Below are 23,619 nucleotides of genomic sequence, written 5' to 3' on the forward strand. Positions count from 1 at the left end.
TATTCTTGGCCAGGAGAGTATGTGTGACTTTTATAATCCATATTAGTCATGAGCTTGAAACTTTGATTTGAAACTTTCCTCATTATCCAGATTCTAGAATAAAAAAAATATTTGGGCCCTAATCCAGAGGACTGCAGGAACAGTGGACGGCTTCATGGGTGCTCAGCGCATGTGGAGAAACAGTGCAGATCGCAGAGTGTCAAGATGCAAAGGGATCCCTGAAGCATAAACCACGGAGCAATGCAGCTCATCTCTGCTGGGTCTTGCCCCCATGAAGCAGTTGCCGAGACTGAAGATCCTCGCCTCCTCAAAGCTGCCTAGGTCCTCTCCTCTCCAGGGTTTTTTCTAAGCAGTCTGAGACTGCACCTGCACAAAGCTAACTTCGCAGACTCTTCATGCCTCTCCTGGTTCTGGGAGGCAAAGGGACAGAGGAGCTTGTTGCAGCAGGAGAGGGAGGCACCTATGCCTCTTCCCCAGCTGAACTCATCTCTTCCTCTTAGCCTCCCTTTTCTCTTGCACCAGCCAGTGTAGTGTAGTGGTTAAGAGCGGTAGTCTCGTAATCTGGGGAACCGGGTTCGCGTCTCCGCTCCTCCACGTGCAGCTGCTGGGTGACCTTGGGCTAGTCACACTTCTCTGAAGTCTCTCAGCCTCACTCACCTCACAGAGTGTTTGTTGTGGGGGAGGAAGGGAAAGGAGAATGTTAGCCGCTTTGAGACCCCTTAGGGATATCAAATCCAAACTCTTCTTCTTCTTCTTCTTCTTGATTCTAGATTTCTCTCTGCCACAGACTCTCTGAGCTCACTAAATCCTGTTACCTCTTCAGCTTTTGACACCTCATCCTCCCAGTCTTCTTCCTCTTCTCCCTGTGACCACTCATCTTTCTCCCACCAACAATCCCTGGGCTCTGAGTCTTCGTCCAACCAGTCCATGGCTCCATACCCTTCTGAATCCCTCTAAGGAGCCAATCATGATGTTGATAAATCCTCCAGAGATTAGGGAAACCATACCTTTACAATTTATAGCCCTTTCTTTGTATGGATGTCATTGTGTTCATTTAATGTATATTATTGCAAACTCAATAAAAATAGATCTGTGCTTTCAGTTATAAGGTACTGAACTGCTCCAAAATGGCACCCAGAAGACTGAATGGAGGAAGAGGTTGCAGTTCAGATCCTATGTGAGATCTTATGGGGCAGTCACAATCATGAGTAACCAACTCATCACAATGAGTAATCCACAGTGTGCTAAAACATTGTCAACTAGCATTGCTAGTTGTGATGCGTTTTCAGTCTAAAAAATTATCTGAGGATTGTATGAGTTTAAACTTGAAGTCCATGCTTCATTTGCCCCCAAGAGCCACCAATACGGCTCTTCTATCACTACATATAATATTCTGCACTGCCCCATCCACCTCCAGTGAGAGAGCATGCCAAATACCGCAACATGCAAGTACTGCTTTATAAGCAATATTTGCTTTATTATACTGTATCTGCTTAGCTTCTGGGAGAGTTACAACTGCTGGAGATGGTATAGAGCAGCCTCAGAGAGGTGAACACTGAAACATGGTATATCACTGCCCTACCTTAAGAGATCCCATGACAAGTGCACCCACTCCTTATATTAAAGGAGCCTGTGAAAGGCACCATACCCATCACAAGGCCATCTTAAGAAACAAGAGGCTCCTGGAGGTTTCCCCATTTTCTTTTCCTTCATTAAAAAAAGTGTATGCATTGGGACAACCCAAAACAGAGGAGAGCTGGAATTCGTTCTTGGCTTCGTCAGGGCTGAATGCTCAAGAGAGCAACTGCGAAGCATTCCCTGCTGTCAGGCCGAGTGTGCACATCGTCCAGAGCATTATTGGGGTCAGCAGAACTGCTCTCAGCATGAAAGAGGAAGCCTCCACGTGGCAGCATCTTGCGTCACTGCAGGGCCTGCTTGTCCAATTGCACATTCCAGTGTACGGCTGGCTGGTGGTGGTACACATAGGACTCTGGAGTTCTAATTAGTCTTACTGTGTTTGCCATCAATAATTCCATGTTAATCCATGATGACATCTGTTTTACAAAGCCAAACTACACTCACACAATATAGCATATATTATAACTCATTCTACATTTTGGGACCTGTCAACAGTTTTGGAGGAAGAGTTTAGCAGTTTTACATCAGGGATAACAACTAAATGTTGGCACTGACCCCCAAATAGATGCAATAGATGTTGTTGATTTTAACCAGATATTATATGTATCAGTTGGCCACAGTATTAGGAAGCGTCCTTGGCGGTTTATAGCAGCAAGACAATGACGCTAGTGGTAATCTGCCAAAAACTGTTTTCTAGCTCTTCTTCTTATCTGGTAAATCAGTTAATGCTTTCAGCGTTTGCTTGTGATATTCAAGTTTATACTAGTTTGGTTACGTGCAAGCTCATCCACTTCATTCCACATGTGTTCTTGATCCCCATATGAAATGTACATCTAACATCCAACAACCTTTTTATTGTGCTATGGCTACCAAAGCTACTCGGGAGGACTGGCATCAGGATTCAGCGTTATCAGGCACCTGCCAGGACTCCCAACCCAGCTGGAGGGTTGACTTGCAATGGCCTTGGTCCTCCTCTATGCGGTTGCTCCCTGTCACCCACATTCTTCAAGCAAGCAGAAAGAGGATGACAATAACTCACAGGGACCTCTGCATACTTTGTCCTCTCTGAGGGGTCCAGAGGTAAACAAATGGGCAGGGGCAACAGCAGTGAGCTGGAGGAGGGCCTACTGAGAGCATCTTGTCCAAGTGCCCCCCCAAAAAAGTCCTGGAACCAAGCCTTGACACTGTAGAGAAAAGGTGAGGAAACTATGGCCCTCCAGATGTTGTTGGTCTCCAAACTCCCATCAATTTGAGCCAGCATGACCAAGGATCAAGAGTGATGAGGGCTGTACTCCAGCAAGATCTGAGGAGCCACAAGCATCCCTGCATCCCTGATGCAGAGCCTTTATCTTTTCCATGGTTCTGAGGGCCCTTCTGTCCAGAGACCCCCTCAAGGGGTTTCCTTAAGAACTGAGGGAAGGAAATGCAGCCCTCCTTTCTTCCACAACATACCTAACAAGGAAATCCAGCTGCTTCTGCAAAAGAGCAATAACAACTGCTGCTCCTTTCCCTCTTGTCCTTTGCTATCACTGCAGCCTGTCTTCATCTCACAGTGGAGCTTGGTCCCAGAAGGAAAAGTGAAAACAGGAGGAAGTGAAGCAGATACACCTACCTATGCTCCACCTCTGGGCCCAATCCCAACGGTGACACGGCAGCAGGTGGCAAGCAGATAGTGGCACTGGCAAGGATCAGCAGCCTACTACCATCTGGAAGGACCACAGGTCTGTGGAAGAACACATACTTTGTATAAGAAGAGGTCCCCAGGTCCAATCCCTAGCATGTTCAGATAGGACTGGGAAAGACCCCTGCCTAGAACCTTGGAAAGAAGCTGCCAGTCAGTGAAGACAATCCTGAACTAGATGGACTAATGGTCTGGCTTTGTATAAGGCAATTTTCTATGTTCCATGACAGTGCCTGGGATCAGAGGCTAAGGTCAGGCAGCAGCACCTGGTCCTCCAAGGATACTACCCTAGTAGTATCCACATTCTCTGGGCATGAACCAGACTTGCAATGAAGTTGTGGGACCTTTGAGGGGCACCAGGCAATGCTGCCAGCCACATCTTACATGTGCTGAAATTTCAGCAGTAGCAAGTGGTGCCCTTTCTAATTCCAGAGTTCATTCTAGGCCAAGCATTAATAGCTAGATTCAGGTAGTCCAGTCAGCAGCTGCCCCCTGTCAGTATCTGCTCTCCCCACTGTCCAGGTGCTTGCCCATTGATGCCAAGTCTGTGAATGAGCATCACCCAGCTGTTTTGCCACTGGGTTCACATTCCAGCCAAGAACGATTTCTATACTGAGACTGAGGCCACATTAACACCATGCATCTAAAGCACTAAGCCACCACTTTAAACAGTCATGGTTTCTGCCAAAGAATTCTGGCAGCTGACGTATGTCAAGGGTGCTGATAGTTGTTAGGAGACCCCCATTCCTCTCCCAAAGCTACATTTCCCAGAGTGATTTAGCAACTCAATTTAACTCTCTTCACAGGGAACTCTGGCAAATGTAGCCCTTTGAAGAAACTAGGGATCTAAATATCCTACCTTCCTAAAACATTTGGACTTTAAATAAATTAAGCAGCACCATTTTTCACCATTTGACAGAACATACATACATATATAATTTTATTTATATCCCACCTTCCCATAGTTCAAACCAGGCTCAAGGCTGCTTATGACATGAAAAAATACATAACTACAACATAACAAAATTAGACATAAACAATAAATAAAACATAAAAATACACAATCAAACTCAACAATTTCCATATAAATCACAACAAGATCTATAATAAAGATGCAAAAACCAACAGCAACAACTGCCCCACAAACAACACCCCAGCCCAATAGTCTGTTCAGCAGCCTCAGCTTTTGGAGCTGGAGTCAGGCAGGGCCCCACCCTCCCAGGCCAGGCAGCAAAAGGCCTGCAAGGCAGAGATCAGGTCTTCCAGGACTCACAGACAATATATGGTCTCACAGCCAACACAAGTCATGAAGTAAACTAGTGGAGACCAGCAAACACAACAAAGGTATCTGTGGTGGAGGCAAGGTTGTGGTGAATAAAGGTGAAACGACTGATCAACAAAGTGACCCTGCATCGTTCACTAGAGCAGGGAGGAGGAACCTGTGGTGCTAGATGTTGTTGCACTCCAATTCCCAACACTGATCAGCCAGCATGGCCAAGGTCAGGGACGATGGAAGTTGTAGTCCAGCAAGCTTCCCACCCCTGCACTACAGACTGCCCAGTCCCTTTTCTCCAGGATCTGTTTTCTAGTGTAATGGCTATGGATGGGACATTGAAGCTCCTTGACACCCATTTGATTCACCCACCTTGAAGTGCTGCTTTCCAGTCTGATGCCAAGCAACTCACTCATTCCGCTCTTTTGAACTCAACATTACTAGGCAGCTCAAGGCTCACATAAATGAGTTTTCATTGCTAAAGAATGGTTGTTGTAAGAAGAGAAGTTTAGGAATGCAAAGAACATTGTATCAGAGACTACCAGATGTGAAATACCGCCTCCCCCCTCTAAGCAGCATGTTTTCAAAACTTTAAATGCGATCTTGTGAGGGTATCTCCTGATTACCTTAATTCTAACTGCCGCGTTTTTCAGTCTCAGACTCATGCATTTTGAGAACACATGGTTGTCAACACCAAGGATTAGTATGTTGAAAGGAAACTTAGACCATGTCTTGAAATCATTCTGTTTCTCAGCCAGAATTCAATTTCCCCCTCCATTGTCTGTTTCTCTCTTGGAATTACCTCAAGCCACTTGTTTTGCATTATACTGCATGATGTGCAATGTAAATAAAGAGCTTGTTTGTGACTACCAGAGAATTCCAAGATTCAGCCTTATCTTTCATTCCAGACGATTATCCTTAGATGACTTTTCTCCTTTCCTCTCTGCACTTCAGCATGTGAGGAAGGATAGGGCAAAGACCATCTTTACACTGACACAGCATTTAATCCTTATACACATTTTCCACTATCCCATTTAGGGTGATCTGTTTAACAACAGTGTGGTACAGTGGGAAAAAGAGGTAATTTTATTCTAGGCTGCATCAACATCATTTGTTGTTGTTGTTTAGTCGTGTCCGACTCTTCGTGACCCCATGGACTAGAGCACACCAGGCACTCCTGTCTTCCACTGCCTCCCGCAGTTTGGTCAAACTCATTTTAGTAGCTTCGAGAACACTGTCCAGCCATCTCGTCCTCTGTCGTCCCCTTATCCTTGTGCCCTCAATCTTTCCCAACATCAGGGTCTTTTCCAGGGAGTCTTCTCTTCTCATGAGGTGGCCAAAGTATTGGAGCCTCAGCTTCAGGATCTGTCCTTCCAGTGAGCACACAGGACTGATTTCCTTAAGAATGGATAGGTTTGATCTTCTTGCAGTCCATGGGACTCTCAAGAATCTCCTCCAGCACCATAATTCAAAAGCATCAATTCTTCGGCAATCAGCCTTCTTTATGGTACAGCTTTCACTTCCATACATCACTACTGGGAAAACCATAGCTTTAACTATACAGACCTTTGTCGGCAAGGTGATGTCTCTGCTTTTTATGATGCTGTCTAGGTCAGTGTTTTTCAACCTTTTTTGGGCAAAGGCACACTTGTTTCATGAAAAAAAATCACGAGGCACACCACCATTAGAAAATGTTAAAAAATTTAACTCTGTGCCTATATTGACTATATATAAAGTAATTCTCTTGAATAGGAATCAAATAAACACAAAGAAAGTATTTTATAATTACTTTATTATGAAATAGTAAGTAAATAGAAATGTGAAAAATTATAAAATACTTTATTTTTAAATCTTTCGAATTTTTCAATTTTTCCCACGGCACACCAGGCAACATCTCGCGGCACACTAGTGTGCCGCGGAACAGTGGTTGAAAAACACTGGTCTAGGTTTGTCATTGCTTTTCTCCCAAGAAGCAGGCATCTTTTAATTTCGTGACTACTGTCACCATCTGCAGTGATCATGGAGCCCAAAGAAGTAAAATCTCTCACTGCCTCCATTTCTTCCCCTTGTATTTGCCAGGAGGTGATGGGCCCAGTGGCCATGATCTTCGTTTTTTTGATGTTGAGCTTCAGACCATATTTTGCACTCTCCTCTTTCACCCTCATTAAAAGGTTCTTTAATTCCTCCTCACTTTCTGCCATCAAGGTTGTGTCATCTGCATATCTGAGGTTGTTGATATTTCTTCCGGCAATCTTAATTCCAGCTTGGGATTCATCCAGTCCAGCCTTTTGCATGCTTAATTCTGCATATAAGTTAAATAAGCATGGAGACAATATACAGCCTTGTCATACTCCTTTCCCAATTTTGAACCAATCAGTTGTTCCATATCCAGTTCTAACTGTAGCTTCTTGTCCCACATAGAGATTTCTCAGGAGACAGATGAGGTGATCAGGCACTCCCATTTCTTTAAGAACATCAACATCATACTGCCCTGATAAAGGGAAGTAATAGTATGGCTCTATTCTGCCTTGATCATGTCTAGTTCTGAGCATCACAATTTAAGAAGGATATTGACAACCTGGAATGTTTGAAAAGGAGGATAACCAAGATGATAAAGGGCGTTATGAGGAACAATTGAGTGAACTAGGTATGCTTAGCCTGGAACAGAGGAGACTGAAAGTAGATATGATAACCTTATTCAAATATCTAAAGCACTTTCCCATGGAAGATGCAGCAAGATTGTTTTCTCCTGCTCCACAGCTAGGACCTGAAACATTGAATTCAAATTACTAGAAAGGAGACAGTGGAACAAGCTCCCACAAGAGGTGGTGGTGGACTCTCCTTCCTTGGAGTTTATGAAGCAGAGGTTGGAAGGCCTTCTGTCCTTTATGATCTAGTTGAGATTCCTGCGTTACAGGGAGTTAGATGACTCTCAAGGTCCCTTCCAACTCTATGATGATTCTCTGATCTAAAGTTTAAGTAGGGAATATATTTTCTTGCAGTTAATTATTTTCGTTTTGGCCCTTAATTCCATGGTTTAGTACTTTACAATATCTCAGAATTTTACTATTAATTATGTTGGGAAATGACTGAGGACACAATCTTAACCCCACTTACCTATGAGTAGGCGCCACTGAATTCAGTATTCTGAGGAGACATGTTTAGGATTGCACTGTAAGTTGTTTCCATGTACTGTTTTATAGCACTCTCTGACCTCTGCAGTTCTTCTTATCATTATAATTTGTCTAGTTAACTTAACAAATTCATCTCACATGTTTTTTTGTTCTTCCTTTTTTGACATATTGATGTGTGGATTTGCTTATTCCCCATAAAAATTAAAATGGCAATTAACATATGTCTGTGTGGATCCCTCAGTGACAATGAAGCTTAAAATAAAAAGAATGTGATATGCAAACTTCAAAACAACTGAAATGAAAGAGACTTCAGTTTACAGATTGTTTATGGTGCCCTTTAAATATTATTTTCTGTTGCACAAAGGCTGCTTATCATGGGGGAGCTTAGGGGTGGGGTAGGAAAAGCTGTCAGCCTCAGCCAGTCACAGTGGCTGGTGGGATTGTCCACCAAAAAAATTCAAATTCAAATGGGCCTATCACGGCCCTCGAGTGGCGGCAGTGCTCTGGTGACAGACCTGATGGAGCCAGTCCTCACTCAGGTCCACTGCCATAGGATAAAAGCCAGCTGCGCTGCAAGTATGTGGCACAGTTGGAATCACATGTCCCACCTTCCCACTCTGTATGTTGTTGGCTCTGCCAAGAGGTAGGTAGGCAGGGCATGTGTATGGCCAGGCTGTGGAATTAATTGGTCTAATTTTGGGATCAGGGAGGAAGTTGCCTGCAGACCAATTGACCCTGTCTGGGATGGAGGGGTGTGCCTTGCATACAACAACTTTCACAACTTTTATTGGGGAAAGGGTATTGAGTTGGAATCTTAATCTAAGCTGTGGGTGCCCCACCCCCTGATCCAGGATCAAATTCAGGGTACCTAGTAAAGGGGTCCAAGGGTAGGGTTCTGTCCAAAAGGCCATACAGGGGCTAATGGGCCATATAACCCCCCCCAATGGCGACCTGGTGGAATCATCCAATTTGATTTGCATCACAGAGGGATCTTTAACTCCATGATCAATACTGAGGTAGTTATCTGCCAGTGACCAGGTTGGCTGATTCAGGATATATACTGAATGCCTGTCCCAAAGCCGACTTACATATAAATACTGTTTTGACTATTTCGATCCCAAGCCAGTGTCATGTCATTTCTTGCTGCTTCTACATCTCCAATCACCTCCTGGATGACCCCCAGCCTGCTGCACATGGGAATCAATCACATGGCTCTTTCTCACAGAATGAGCACTCCATTGAAAGGGGAAAGGGGGAATTCCTTTTGTATTCCAATTTTGTAGGAAAGACACACAAAACCAGCCCCCAGCGGAATCTTGGGGTCACAAAGGAAGATCTCACAGCCATGTGTGAGCAGCTCATGTATAAGCAGTTTCCATGAGGCCAGGAGAAAGTGAATCATAAGTAGAAAAGAAGTAAGTCGATAATGTCTGGCAAAACAGGAGGCTCCTTTCATCTCAAGTTAAATGACTGTATATGTTAAGCACCGTTTTATTTTATTTAATATTTGTGTGCCACTTTTCAAGTAACAAAGCTTAGTTCAAAGTTGTTCACAACAGTAACAGGTCATCCACATTTTATAAATATCAAACACATATTACATTCAATATAATTTAATTGATGGCTCACCAGACAAATTGATGTACACCTGTCAAGCGTGGTAGCCCAGAAGGGGGCTCAATAAATTAATCTGTTTCTGCAGTCCGCCTGGAATGACAAAAAGGAAGGAACAAGAAGGAAGAGCTGTCAAGCACACAATATGTAGCTTGTGGGTTGCATGATGTGGCTTACTGAGTTGCAAGTTTTACAGGTCTAATGTAAACAATAGCAGGGTTGTTTAGCCAGGTAGCCATATTCTTCTACCCACAGACACAAAAATCAGCTGGAACTGGGTTATTTGGAGCAAAATGGCTAGCTAGAAGAGAAATACCTAAGCATACACACTCTCTCTTAGTCTTTATCTTTGACTTGCAGTTGATCAAGACTGCTGAGTTTTTTAAAAAATGGGGGAAACGAACAGGCAACTGGTGCTTAAGCTTGTCCCTTGGGATAAGTTCTTATTGAAGAAAAAGCTTATCCTTATCTCTCTCTCTCCCCCCCCCAACTCCCTAAACATATGTCAGGGTAGCCTGCAATTTTTTGCTCTGGCATCTAATTTTCTAGGTGCAGCAATGGTACTCAATCATGTGAGTTCTCCTCTGCAGTTTGGAGTGGCACAGCCCAGACACAGGTTTATTACCTCGACAAGAAATAGGACTGGCCACTGCTAACCTTGGTTGGACTAGGACCAGTATGCTTGAAATATAGTCCTCCTTCCTTGCTCTGAGGTCAGATTAAGAATGGAATGCTGCAACACTACATATGGGCATTCAACAGATACTTCACTTTTTCCATGACCCACTGCAGGTCAAAGGAGAATGGAATATGGAAAAGCAGTATCCTTTGAGGCATTTGAGAAAAGTCACATAATCATTCCTCTGCTTGGTCTTAGGCTTTTGGCACAATCTTATAAAATTAATTCAGACAATCCAGTGTTTATTCTCTTGAAGTTAGGATGGCAGTGTTTCCCTACCTAAGGGAAAGAAAAATTCCTCAGCCTCCACATCATACTTTGTAGTTATAGTGAATGGTTTCTACGATAGGACATTTTGTAGGTGAAGATGGAATACATCACGGCGAAATTTTTCAAGGTAAAACTTTTGGAGCCAATCATATTCCAGTCGCTTAGTGTTGAAATGTATGGACTTGAATTAAATGAATTAAAAAATGAAATTGGATTCTGAACTTTACCTAGGGGTCGCTTTGGGATGGTTGCTAGACAGAAAATAATATCTTGGCTTTCTGGCAGCCCAGCTGTGAGGGAGAGTGCACTATTCATCAGAATGCAATTTGTCCAAGAAAGTACGTTCCAAGTCTTAATCAATTAAGATGAAGTCTTACTGGACAATGTTCAGGCAGACTACTCAAGAAAACTAAACCCACAAGTCTCGGTGGAAAAGACACAAGATAAGCTTAGCTTACACTGGAATGTTTGCATCTATAACGCGAACAGCTTGCGTGACACAGGATAGCATGTTTCAAGCTACAGAAGGAATGCCCCTCCTTCCTCAGAGAGAAGCACTCAAAAGCAAACGCACAGCAGCTAGTTTGCTACCTGAAACAAAATTTTGTTAAGATCTCTGGACATGCTGGTTTCTATAAGGATTGCTCTACACACACACATGTTCCTTAAAACAGATAAAACCATTGATATTTTTCACTAGGTTGCTCAAAAGGAAAAGTTACAGATAGGTAGCCGTGTTGGTCTGCCATAATCAAAATAAAAAAATTCCTTCCAGTAGCACCTTAAAGACCAACTAAGTTAGTTCTTGGTATGAGCTTTCGTGTGCATGCACACTTCTTCAGATACACTGAAGATTCAAAAGGAAAAGGCATATATGAATGCCAGAAAGTTAACTGCAAGGATTACTTCCTTATTTTCTATTTTCTTATTTCCTATTTTATTGCCCTGATGCTAGTGTTCAGTTAAAGCTAGCCAGCATGTAAAGTTGCAGCAGGACTACTATGTCTAGGCTTGAGGCTGTCCTGGACAAAATGCCCTCACTGAGACCCCTCCCCACCCCCCAGATAGATCTTGGCCCAGGAGTGACACAGATGGGAATGCTGAGCCTACACAGCTGGACTTGCTGGCACTGCCGTTTTGATTTAATTTCAGAGTGTGGAAGATGTACACATAAGCCACAAACAATATTAAATGAAAAATCAAAGCACAATATATGTGTGGGTATTAGGATACAATGGTTACATGGAAAAATCAACTTTGTTAAAACATCTAGTTTTAATCCTTGCTTTATGTGCATGGATTGGTATGTAAGATTAAAATGAATAACAATTAATTAACTACAATTAACTACAATTTCTGAACCCTAAACAGGCCTGCCTAAGCTCCACTAGCCTCTTACTACATTCCTAGCTGTCCTAACCTTATAGCATATTAAGGGGAAGAACACTAGCTGCCAGTTCCAGAGTGGAATTTCAGGGAACAGGCTCCTGTGGTGTTAGATGCTCATTTACTTCCCCCCTTAGCAGAGAACAATTTGGTGTCCAGGATATAAGATCCACTGAGGAACATCTAAGTAGAAAATTAGTTCAAGGAAACACTAAACAAAAATGTTCCAAAATAAAATAGTGCAGCCTGAACCCCTCCCAGGAATATATAAAATGTAATGAGGAAGAAGAAAAGAAATTTGAAAAAAAAATTAAATCTTTTCAAAGCTGTCCATATTATGAACATCAGGAAAAATCTAGCTCTGTGTAAAAATCATAAGGAATTTTTTTGCTAAGGTTGAAATAAAATTTCCTGAAACAAGTTTTAAAAAAACTGTACAAAATGTATGTGGAAAACTCAACACAGTAAAGACTGTCTCAAGGCAAAGTTTTGACAAGCATCAAGAATGCAATCCAAAAGGAACATTTTCTTCTTACTGTGTGCGTTCCAGAGAAGAGATATAGTACAGCACAAAAAAAAGACGGGGGGGGGGGACTGCTTGTGTGAAATAGAGATGATGCTAATATGGAGCCTAAAGAAGAATGGTCTAAGACCTCTCTCAGCTCCCCAACATCTCAGAAAGCTTTTCCTGCTTGCTAATTGGTTCCCTTCATTTCTCATTTGTTTACGACCAAAATTTGGTTCTCTGTTGGTAAATGACTGGTCACAAGGCCGAAAGTTCATCATGCTACTTCTGTTTACTGTCCCCAAAACAGCTTCCCTTTGTCTTAGGGATGTGCTCCTGGGGCTGGAGCTGCCATGATGGCATCCAGAGGCAACAGAGTGCCTGCTGGTACATAACAAAAAGTCACAGGTCACATCCACACCGTACATAGAAGCACTTTCATACCACTTAGACAGCCCCCAAATATCCTGGGAACTGTGGTTTGTTCCCTCCATTCTTAACAAACTACAGTTAAGCTATGCCTGTTAAAGTGGGAAATGTTGAAGAAAGGGCAGCAAAATGTCACAGCTAAGAAGCTCAAATCGTGTACAGTGGTACCTCGGGTTAAGTACTTAATTTGTTCCGGAGGTCCGTACGTAACCTGAAACTGTTCTTAACCTGAAGCACCACTTTAGCTAATGGGGCCTCCTGCTGCTGTCGCGCCGCCGGAGTACAATTTCTGTTCTCATCCTGAAGCAAAGTTCTTAACCTGAGGTACTATTTCTGGGTTAGCGGCGTCTGTAACCTGAAGCGCCTGTAACCTGAAGCGCCTGTAACCTGAAGCGTCTGTAACCCAAGGTTCCACTGTATATGGCTGACACCCTTCTTTGGAAATTAAACCAACGTCCAGACTTAACTTTCAAAAACCTTACTTGCATAAACTTATAGATGAATTAAAACATTATAATTACAGTCACATGCTTATCCAAGCATGGGCTTACAGTCTCTTCTTCTAACTGCCAAAGTAAACAACTGTTATTTTCCTCTCTTTCCGGAGCTCAGCACTCAGCTTTCTATATCTCAATTAGGCCATGCCTTGCAGCTCCCCAGAGAGATTTCCACTTTTACCTTCTGCTGCAGCTTTGCTCTCTTTCTTTCAAAGCAGAGAAGAAGCACTCCAACAATCTATCCAATTTAGCAACATTCACAAGTGGGTTCTAAAACACAGTCATTTTGCTTCACATAAAATGAAGTCTCTCCTTGACTAGACACCTTCCATGTGACCAACATTAGCCAATCACATGAGAACTACCAGAGAACTCTCTAGAATTTGGTTACCCCAACTGATCACATTTAAACACATGGTGATAATGCACGCAAGCATTTACCACGTCAGTGAATTAAATTACTACACTTAACAGTATAAGACTGCTTTTAATGTATGGTGCGGATGTGAACTCAGTGAATATCCCCTCAAAAATCCACAATCCAAAAGAAAATGTTTGCTCTTCCAGCTCAGCTTGTTTGCAGTGGCCTGGCCTGTTCTACAGGCCCCCACGGCAGATGGAACTTTCTCACAATTCCAAATGGGCCCGTGGGCCCAAAAAGGTTGGCAGCCCTTTACCTAGGGCAGGTGTGGTTGCTGGAGCTGGCAAGAGTCGTAATTCAGCAACATCTGGAGGACCAAAGGTTTCCCACATCTGTCCTGGGGTCTAACCAGTGTATACTCTGGGCCCAGAGAGGCAAATCCATACCTTCTTCAGAATATGGCCCACTGTGGCAATTTAGCAAAGGCCTAGTCACCATAGCAACCATGTATCTGTCTTTCCCCTCATTCCAGAACCCGGGGGTCCAGACTAAGATCAATCTGGGCTCTATGATTCTATGATTTAATTTACGGGCTGATTGTCAGCAGATAGCATTTTTAATCGTTTGCCTTTGTATTTTTGTATCATAGTAACTGCTTTGGCTTCCCCTTGGGGGGAAGTGGGGGACAAATAAACATTTATGAGTCGAAGTAACAAATAAAAATGTTAATAATGTATAAATAAATATCAAACAAGCAACCAGAGACAATAAAGCCACTTAATAGACAGACCCACAGCAAGGCTGATTTACTAGGAAGACCTCAGACAGAGTGTCCAAAATATAAAAGGATATATTTTATCAACCTCAGATATCAGCTTTTCGTGGAACAAGGCTGCAGCATGTCGACAAACACAGCATGTTCAACAAACCACAGCAGAGGGGCACAATATTTAATTCAGTCAACAAGCCTCCTATGGAAATGTGAATCATGCTGTACCCCATAGTACATTCTGTTCATTCTGTCACAATAAACACAAGTGTTTGTTTGCCGAACCCATTAGCACTAAACTATAAACTTAACAAGAAAGTTCCAGAGTCAAGCTGTGTTTTTAGTTTGTAATAGTGCCCGCCATTCCAGGATTCTTTTCTTTTTCTTTTTCTTTTCCTTCTTCCAAATTTACTCCAAATTTTTCCTATTAAATCATAATATTTTCCAGTCTTTTGCAATTCTGCAGCATCAAATAACAGCAGGGAGTAAATCATGGGGCAAGTATGGACAGACTTATAATTTCACATTTGTGGCATTTAAAGTTTTGGAACAGCAATGACAAAGCCCGGCCCCTCAGCATCATTTCTATTATGTTCTATTGTCATGCAATGTACTGCAACTCCTCGGCTCAACTTGGTTTTATAAGGCCAGAGAGAGCAGTACAATGCAGAATTTATTTGTTTACATTGGAAAGCTCTTGTTCCCTGTCATTTAATGACCTCTATTTATGATGTATTTATAGCACTGAATAGGTTTTTTGAAAAGTCTCCATCATTTTTGGAGGATGTCACAGTCCGTGATGTCTTTACTCACACAGAACAATACTTTTTTTTCTTCTGCAGGGGTTCCATTTGTAAGCCTCACAAATTTTGGGTGATCTGTCCAAGCACTGCTTCCCAACATCAAAGCAATGACTGGAGCCTGGGGAAATCAATCCAAGCTCACATCTACATTTGTAGATTTCTACAAGTCCAAATCAGCACTGGTGTGTGTCTAGGTTTAGCCAATGTGCGTAATGAAACATTGATCGCTTTTTCATTTAGAGGAATGTCACCATTGGGAGGAGCTGGGTTTTGCACCTGCATCAAGTAGTACTTCCACAGCATCTGCATTTAAAGAGGCAGACACAGCCTAAGAATGTAACTAGTCTATTTTTAATAAAATTCCCTTCCAGTTTTCGGCACCAGTGGCAAATAACAAAATTGGAACCTCCTTTTCTCTTTCACAATTTCCTCTACTCTATAGTTGTAGCCAAACTTGGTAAAATATGTTCAATTCCATCTCTTGCCTTCTAAGGGTGTCCTTGTCAGCAATCTTGTAGTAGATTGCATCCTTGCTACAGTCCTTGTTTTCAGACAAATGTTGTTTGGGTTCAGCACATAAAGGGTTGTCTCTCACTTTATCAGCATTTCTGTCCCCGAGGATTCCAGGAACTGAGTCAGCTCTCTGATATCATGTACTTTGTCTTTTTGTCCAGTGCACTCTCATTTACAAGGAAAGTGAGGTGGTTCAGGATTCTGCTGATTTCAAGTTCCAAGAAATCTCATGCGCCAGAAGAGCGATAGTCAAGACCACAAAAGTTGGGAGATCTGTTTCAGTAAACTCCCATCATTGAAAAGTTTTGATGTGAAAATGACACCGGTGCTCCAACAGTTTTACAGATAGGCTCTCCTTGTATACACAGTTTGGTGCAAATTGATACTCATGGTAGACTCTGATGATGTGCTGTTCCACATGTCGAGAATGTGAATCACTCCTGCTTTCCTGGGTGTCATGCCCTGAAGCCTCTGGCTGACCATCCGTCACAACAAAATGCTAGACTCATTTGACCTTTGGCCAGCTCTTATCTTCTTATCACTTTGGTTTCAGATGAAAGACTATGTGCTAAGAGACATGACCAGGGTACAGCTTTAAAAGGGTGGGGGGAGCTGGAATTGCTACATTTTGGTTGACAAAAGCAGGTTTGCCCTTTTAAGATACTATTGGTTTTCTGGGAGAGATATTGCTGTGAATCTCCTTCTTGCACATACTGCATTCCCCGATTCTCTTAAACTGGCCAATGACTACATAGTTCTTCTTTGACAGCCATATTCCCAATGTCTCAGCAACAAGGAACTTGGCACATTTCCTCCTTGAGATGAAATGTATACGAGGTAGTAGGGGTGTGCACCAACCACAAGATCCAGTTAGTACCTTGGTTTGGAGCTTTGGAAAACATCCTGCCTTGGTCCAAAGAACTTTGAAGCCTGGCTGATTTGGTCAGGATCCATCCAAGGGTGTGTACACACCACACATTTAAAGTGGTTTTGATAAATCCCACATAAACATATTTTGCAAATCATCCCTACCATGTCCTACTCATCTAGGTTGCAGCCTGCACCCTTCACATGCAGGAGAAGTCCCTAACTCACGGAGGGCTTGAGACCCATCAACTACCCTCACCTGTTTAACCAGCCAGTCAAAGCTGGTTCCCAGGGTGAGGCCACTGTCACATGCTGACAGCCTCTAGGAGCCACAGATGAAATCTGAGTGCAGGGTGGGGACCAAAGGTGGACAAACTATCCCAGAAGAGGCATGACGTATCTCCCACCAGAGATACTCCTCCTTCCCTAACACCCTGTACATCCTGCTGTGAGCATATATGAACATTATTCATCATAATAGGTAAGAACTTGCTTAACTCAATAAAGAAGTGTAGGGTATATTTGCCAGCTCAAAGTGAGCTGGACCATCTGTCTGAGAATGTATTGTTGTGGGAGGCTGCTGCCATTTATTCCCTACTTAGCCATTATCCTACAACCCCTAGCTGTGTTTTCTAACAGAATCTCAGATACTGCAGACCCGTGGAATATATATAAGTGCACAGAGAAGTAGAAAGAAGCTGGACAGACTCTCTCTTTTTAAAAATGCACTTCTAGATAAGGTGAACAGATGTTGCCAAGCCTGCTAAGACAACCTGAGAAATATGTGGCTAGCTCTAGCAGATAGATTTCTGTTGGTTTCCCAATGCCATGTTAAAAAATAAATTTCAATTTCAAACTAGATAGCTCAAAAGTGCCTCATGGAGAAAACTCAAAACCTGTTCATTCTCCGCCCGCCCGGCTGCGTGCCCCACCCCCTGCCCGCAACCATACAAGTCACATTTTCGTCACCTCCTTGACATGCCAAGATAGGGCAGTGATTCAATTTTGGTAATTGCATATGCCATTTTGTGAAATAACTGGGTGGGCAATGTCTGTTGGTTGGTGTAAATAGCTTAGCTAACAACTCAGTTAATTAGAGCTTAGCTGGACCTTTGCTTTGTGAATGCTAATCCTTTTCCAGTTATCTTTAAGGGTGTGTGTGCATGTTTAATTTCAACTATGAGATTATCCTGCTGTGAATAAAATCTGTTTTATTAATACTTACATACTTATTGTGATTTACATGTGAGCAGCTGCTCTTCATTAATTGTCTTGGACCCCTCAGCCTAAAGCCCTTGATTCTTGTGATGTAATGGCATAAAAAGTTGGCTTCTACCTAGCCTTCCACCCACAAGGTCTAAATATGGAGCAGGGCAAATCTCTGCAGATTCCAGAGACAGGCTATGCTTAAGACGTGCTCCAGACTTGAGTCCCGCATGATTGCACCAAACAGCAAAAAACATCGGCTTTTTTATTAATAAGGATAACAAATATGAGTCATATGCACATGCTGGCTTTTTAAATACTTGATGTTGGCTATCACTTTATGGCACCAGGAGGAAGCCAAGGCAAATAAAATTGTTTTGAGTAAATATTACATTTCTAGAGCATGAATAAGTTTTTCTCTTACAGCCAGTGTGTTGCTAAGGGGAATAAGAACTCAGAACCGAAAGGGGCAAGCAATAGCTAAATCATCTCTCTGTCTTGCAGATAGTCTGCATCCCAAACTGTTTGTTTGGACTCATCCGTGGGTGTGCTAACAGAGTTCATTCTTGAGCAGAGTCACAGGGGAAATGAAATAAAAATAGCAGCTACAGGTCAGATAGCCTATGCCCTGTGCTTCTCTGAGGGAAGCAGATAGCTTTGCATAAAATAGATCTAAGCTTTGTCCTCAACCTGAAACAACTGCAGAACTTAATGTCAATTTGCATACACACACCTCAGCAAAACTATCACAACATATTGTGATCAATTGCCTTCAGCATATTTCAACCCAGTTAACTGTGAATCTAATGGTGGGTGAACTCCTACACCTGTATGCACACAAACACCCATATTTGATAAACCTTAGGAGAATCTTCCTTTGTATGCTTTGTTGAATGGCCTCTTTAAATGTGAAGGTTCATTATTGTTCCACAAGATGTGTAAGTCTTTAAGGGCCAGAGCAAATAACGAGACCCAGTTTTACAGCTGTGAAACAGTATAGCAGGTGCTGCTAAGTTGTGTTAATTAAGCTGTGTCAGCAATTGGGTATAGTATATAAAGAGAAGCACCTAACTCTCTTAGTACCCTGGGGGTTGGGTTGGTGGATGGGTCATGCTTATTGATATGTTTAGTGTAAAAGGAGTTTTTGTTTTTGTTATTAAAACCTTGTTAAAGTTATTTTTGAGTTCCTTGTAATGCGTGGTCTCCCCAGCAAGCTTTCTGCAGCGCAACTAAACTGCAAATAGCCAACATGCTTTGGTCAGGTTGATAATTTGACAGAAGCCCTTATGTATGGGTGTTGGCCTTTCCATTTACCCCTTCTTCCTTCCCCAAATTTATTAATTATTTTTATGTTATTTCTTTATTTAATTTCTGTATCACCCTTCATCTGAAGATCACAGGACAGTTTACAATCTAAAAACGCAAACATACATAGATTTAAAAAACAAACCAATACCAGCCCCCCACAGTTTAAAAGACCATAGATAGTTTAAATAGCCAAGGGAATGGATGAAGTAGAATGTTTTTACCTGGCGTCTAAAGATATGTAACCAAGGGGAGAGCATTCTACAAGCAGGGAGCCAATGCAGAAAAGGTCTGTTCTCACGTTGCTGCCCTCCAGACCTCTCACAGAGAAGGCACACAAAGAAGGTCCTCAGATGATGATTGCAGGGTCTGGGTTGCTTCCTATGGGGAGAGGCAGTACTTGAGGTATTGTGGTCCTAAGCTTTAAGCCTTTATAGATCAAAACCAACCCTTTGAATTGGGCCCGGAAACTGATCAGCACTAGAGCAATCAGGCCACATTTGGCATTATATGTCTTGCTTCGATGAGAAACCTGGCCATTGAATTCTGCATCAGCTGAAATTTCTGAACCATCTTCAGAGGCAGCTCCATCTACAACTTCAATGATTGCAGTAATCAAACCTAGAGGTTACCAGAGCATAGACAACAGTAGTTAAACTATCCCTGTCCAAACAGGGGCGTAGCGGGGCCACCAGCAAAAGCTGATGGAAGACACTCTGTGCTGCTGAGGCCTGAGCCTCAAGCGACAGCAAAGGATCCAGAAGTACCCTCAAGCTAAATACCTGCTCCTTCAGAGGGAGTGTAACCCCATCAAGAAGAGGCAATCTCCCATCCATCCATTAACAGTGCCTCAGCCTTATCTGGAAGTGCTTATCACTTATCAGGCTAATTGTGCAAAAGGAGCAAGAACATGTCCTTCAGACAAGAGTTTGAGAAGCCTTGGGAATAAGATAGAGTCTATAACTGAAATACTCTAAAAATGTATAATTTGTAAGGACAGAACAAGTTGGCAGTGTTGGAGAGTTACTTGATGTCCTAGTGATGTAAGGATCTTTTAGAAGGACTATTATTAACGAGTCCACGGCAGTATAGAGTGGAATTTAATTTACAAATAGCGCTCAAGTCCCGTGAGTGCTCTGACCAGTGAGGATTTCCCAGCCAGTATACAGTTGCTTCCAAAGACTAATACTAAGAAATGGAGGCCTATATCCATGTTTTGCCTCAGTTTGCAGGCAGAGGCTTTTCCATCATGTGGAAGCTGCCAGCAAGCCATTTCTGCCAACAGAGGAGCTCAAAAACTATATTAAGAGCAAATTGCTCTTTCCCTTTTGTATTGTACTTTACAGCTGTAATATGAGGAAGTGTTTTTAAATAGTGGAGCTTATAAAGTGTTAGCACAGTTGGCTAAACTCTCGGCAACCCTTTTGCTAAGGCAGAGATCGGTGAAACGTGACATTGCTAGTACTGAATGAAGTAAACACCGATGACAACATCCTTATTTGAAAACTTACCATATTTGGAAACTAAAATTCACTCTCAGACACCTCTGGACTTTATATGGCATGCAGAACAAAATTTGCATATGCAACAGAGCCTTCTCTCGGTGTTTAAACTAGATCTACAATCTCACTGCTTGTTCTATGTGAAAACAAAATAACTGCTTGTGAATGCTTCTCATACAGAATACAGAAGGATCAGTAGCCTCTTGAGTGAAGAGAACATTGGTGACTATCCTGGACATTGTAAATATTGGATATTTTCTTACTTTAATCACTTGTTGAAGGACTACTTTTAACCTGTGCTTTATGTCTTTTTATGTGTGCATTTTCTTGGTTTTTAAAGTGATTTTTTTTTACTATATATATATACTGTATGTTAAACTACATTATGCAGAATTATGCCAGTAAGAGGACCACCAGTAAACGCAGGTGTTCTGCACATTCAGTCACTTCCTTCCCTAGTCAAGTCGTTAAGTCTTCTTGAAAAAATCCAAGGCTTTCACATGTCACAGTGAAATAAATAAATAGATGACGGTGTGGCCCTTAAATACATTATACCTCCAACTACTGAACATAAGATTCAACATTATCCTTCCTATGTATAACCTATGGCATTTCCTTTTTCCCCCTCTTTTTTTTGTAACACCAACTGCTGCTTGGTCAACTCATCCATTGCTTATTCTGGAATAATTTCTGTGGCTAAGGACAATTTAGTGTTCAACATTAAAAGAAAAACACTTGAAAAACGATCCCTGCTGCTCTGTAAAGGGAACAGATCTATCAAGTGACTGCCTACCCCTCCTTCCCTTCAAAACTTACTCATGCTGAACTTGTTTCATAGGCTGCGTCTGCCATCTAGTGTTCATGAACGGCTGTGTCTTCTTAAAAATCTGAAAATAAATTGGATGAAAGCCAAGCAATATCCACATGACTTGTAACTTGCATTTAGTGTATACAGCAGGCCAGATCACAATCTTAAACCACAAATAACATACGAAAACCCAATCAACCTCCCGCCACCCTGTGAAGTTGTTGGACATCTATAAGCCTGAGCCAGCATGACCAGAGGGCAGGGATGATGACAGGTGTTGTTCAGATTTGCATTTGGAAACCTTTGGCAATTTGAGCACAAGGTAATTCATGAATAATGATTCTGGACAGCGTCTGGCCCCTTGCCACAGCCAGGAGATGCAAACTGCTCTATGCCAGCTCTCAGAGTGAAGCTCATTACTCAGGATGGGTTGAGCAGCTCATTCCACTGGGCTGGTAATCAGATGTCTCCTCCAGGTGACCTGTTTATCCATCCTGCTTTTCATACACATTTACACAGAGATTAGCCTATGTGCAGTCTTTACTAGGCATTTGTTTTGCTTTTTTTACTGGAAGATGATGCAGCAATGAGCATTTATCCTGATTTGCTTGTGGGGTGGTTATACGTCTGCCCGTTAATCATTCATCCCACACTTTTAAATGTTTTTCACTGACACTTCCCAAACTACAAAGAGTCTTATTCTTCTTAGAAGTTGCCTACGTTAGGATAACCAAGCCCCTTAATTGACTTTAAACATACATACCTAAAGTTCTGGAAATAGCAGACCTTGGGGGTCTCAAATTTGAGTGGTGCCCTGGGCAATGCCAAAATTTGGTGCCCCCTGCCCCTAACCTCACCCCCATATTGCTTATTCGTTTCAACATCTCCCCTCTTAATGCATAGGGCTTTTTGCCCAAGCTACAATGTGCATTCTGGTCCCTACTCTTACACACACACACACACACACACACACACACACACACACACACACGCCCATCTCAATCTCAGTACAGATAGGAGCAAATCCTCCATCCTCCTGTGCATCAATGTAAGAAAGGAGAGATGGTTTCTGTACACCTCTACCACCCTTAATTCCCTCCCCTCCCCGTTATTCGTGGGCAGTGGATGGGACTGGTGTTGAGCTTTCATATCACATACCACAGCTAGTGCAAGTGGAAGGATAAAGCCCATGTGTACTGGTATCATTGTGGGTCAACATTTTTCAAAGATCCTATTAGAACATTCTAAGGCAAAAGTGAGAACGTGCTTCAAAACACGCTTTATTTTAAACAGCACAACTTTTCTAAGAAACATAATCACTGCTGCCCTTTCACCCAGTCAGATTTTCTAGCCTGCAGCCAGGCAAAGTGAACCAGTACAGGCAGCTGGAAGGTGTTCCTCTATAATTAACTCCATTGCCAGAACAACAATTGGCAAGCAACTATTGTTTTGAGCGCAATTAGAGAATGCAAAGAATGCCACTGCAAGGCTGCTGGATGCAATAATGTAATCTTTTGGAGGGAAATAATGTATGTGTTTGGTTACTGATGAGGAACTGTAGGAGGAAGGCAGGCTACACCAGATTTGAAATGAAAGAGAAAAACCTAAAGGTGCCATCTCAGTGACAAATGTGTAAGCTCTCACTCTCGCAGCTGTATACTATGGTTTATGGCTTCAGCATACTAGGCCAACATTGCCTCCAGGACATTTCTGGTAATAGGTACACATTGTCTCATCATAACAGTACAGTATATTAAAATGCCAGGATGACGTGCTGTTAGTTCTATGTGTAGGCAAAGCTGAGGCATTGCTCATGGAATAAAAACAGGACCCGAAAGTGCACCAGTTCAGGTGCTGGCTTCATATTTCATATTTCAAAACAAAATACATTTCTAATGTTTTTTGCTTGCAGACCTTATACCAAACCAGATCATGGATTCATTTAACTGAGCCTTGTCTTCAATGAGTGGCAGCAGCAATCCAAGGTTTCAAGCAGGATCTTTCTCAGCACTACCAGGAAATGGCAGGTTGAAATCACTAGACTTGGGTATGGTTAGCTCTGCATAAGGCTGCAGCCTTAATTCTCATCATTTAGAATGCTTGCCCCTATGGTCTCTCTCTCTCTCTCTCTCTCTCTCTCTCTCTCTCTCACACACACACACACACACACACACACACCTATGTCTAGATAGATAGATAGATAGATAGATAGATAGATAGATAGATAGATCATGTTACCAAAACCATCATATAGGGCAGGAATAGGATGTCTTTGGCCCTCCAGGTGCTGTTGGGACTCCCAGCCAGTTTAGCCAAAGATTAGGTATGATGGGAGTTCTAACATCTTGAGGATCATAGGCTCCTCACCTCTGTCGCAGA

At 42.4% G+C, this 23,619-nt stretch overlaps 1 protein-coding gene and 1 long non-coding RNA gene across 2 annotated transcripts in view; both read right to left on the minus strand.

Moving 5' to 3' along the window:
• The window catches only part of LOC310695149, a 62,311-nt gene extending 48,838 nt beyond the window's left edge, over positions 1–13,473 (minus strand). Inside the window, exons 1-2 of the long non-coding RNA XR_014519950.1 lie at positions 13,288–13,473; positions 9,356–9,433 (exon numbers count right to left, since the gene is read on the minus strand). This is a non-coding gene — a long non-coding RNA (uncharacterized lncRNA). The remainder of the gene's footprint in view (positions 1–9,355; positions 9,434–13,287) is intronic.
• A 9,915-nt stretch (positions 13,474–23,388) lies between these two features.
• The window catches only part of SWAP70 (switching B cell complex subunit SWAP70), a 36,311-nt gene continuing 36,080 nt past the window's right edge, over positions 23,389–23,619 (minus strand). The window contains exon 13 of the mRNA XM_083477960.1: positions 23,389–23,418. The gene's annotated coding sequence lies outside the window, so the exon portion shown is untranslated. The remainder of the gene's footprint in view (positions 23,419–23,619) is intronic.

The sequence above is a fragment of the Podarcis liolepis genome, assembly GCF_965112155.1.
Source record: "Podarcis liolepis genome assembly, chromosome: 1".
Classification (NCBI taxonomy): Eukaryota; Metazoa; Chordata; class Lepidosauria; order Squamata; family Lacertidae; genus Podarcis; species Podarcis liolepis.